Here is a 1,257-nt window from a genome sequence, read left to right on the forward strand (position 1 = left end):
GTGCATATAGTTTGGTATATTAAAATATGCCCGGAAAGAGTTTCCAGCAATTCATGATAATAAGTACCTACATTAAAAGAACTTAGAGAAAAAAAGGAGCGATGGTTTTATTTGCAATGTTTCATTTATTTAAAAATGATTTGAAATATACAAATAGTTCAATGTCTAAATACAAAGCCACCAAAAAAATGTGCATGTATATCCACTGTAAACATATTACAAGAATAGTCCTAGTTGCATCCTGGTTAAAAAAAAGTAAATAAAACACAACTCAAAACAACCTATATGTCTACCAAAGGAAAATGATTACACATTTTATTATACTTAATATGGAATAATTATACAGCAATAATACAGCAATTATACAGCAATTAAATAATTGTATATTATTAAATGAATGTATGCATTAGTATACACAACATAGATGAATTCCACAAACTGTTTTGGGGGGGTGGAGATTGTTTTTGAGGTGGTTGTTATCTTCATTGGTTTGGAGGTGGGGAGCAGGTGCTCAGGAGGTCTTGGTGGGGCGGGATGCATCCCTTTCAGCATCACAGCCTTCTGGCTGGGTGGGATGGGGCTGGCTCTATGAACTGCCGCCACGTGCGGATCTGGGCTGCACTTGTTCTTGTGGATCATGTCCCGGTTGCTGCTGAGGGCGGCCTTGGCGTTCTTGTAATGGCGGTCTGCCTGTAGGAGGTGGCAGGCTTTCTCTGGCCAGATCTCCACTTCTTGACCACCACCACACTTTAGCCTTCAGCTGCAGGCTCCATGCCCACAGCCTTGAGGTGAATCAGCCTATTATAGCAGAAGGGTTATTGGGCTCCACGCTGTGTATCTGCTCGTTCCCCTGGATCAGAGAGTTGAAGCAGTTGTGCAGGACCATCCATTGTGGCTGTGCAGACATGGCTGCTGCTGGTCTCGCTAGGGTAGCTGGAAGCAGAACGAGCCCCAAACGTATTTTTGATGAAAAAAGGCCAGTATAAAGTAATATGAAATGTAGGATTCCATTTACATAAAATTTACAACAGGCAAACATATCTCTGGTGTTAGTAGTCAGTTGTTAACCTCAGCAGGGTGTATCTTGACAGAAGGGGACAGAGGGGGTAATGTAGTATTGCTGGATCTAGGTTCTGCTTACACACAAGTGAACATAGTTTGTCAGAATTCATTAGGCTATACTCATGTTTTATGTTCTATTCTGTGTGCAACTTACGTGTCAATATAAAATATACCGTCACTAGACTGACCTGAAGC

The 1,257-nt window shown here is 41.3% G+C and overlaps 1 pseudogene; it reads right to left on the reverse strand.

Moving 5' to 3' along the window:
• Nucleotides 1-360: 360 nt before the first annotated feature.
• Nucleotides 361-910, reverse strand: LOC115526350 (annotated as a pseudogene).
• Nucleotides 911-1,257: the final 347 nt, after the last annotated feature.

This window comes from Lynx canadensis, chromosome D1 (genome assembly GCF_007474595.2).
Source record: "Lynx canadensis isolate LIC74 chromosome D1, mLynCan4.pri.v2, whole genome shotgun sequence".
NCBI classification, from domain to species: Eukaryota; Metazoa; Chordata; class Mammalia; order Carnivora; family Felidae; genus Lynx; species Lynx canadensis.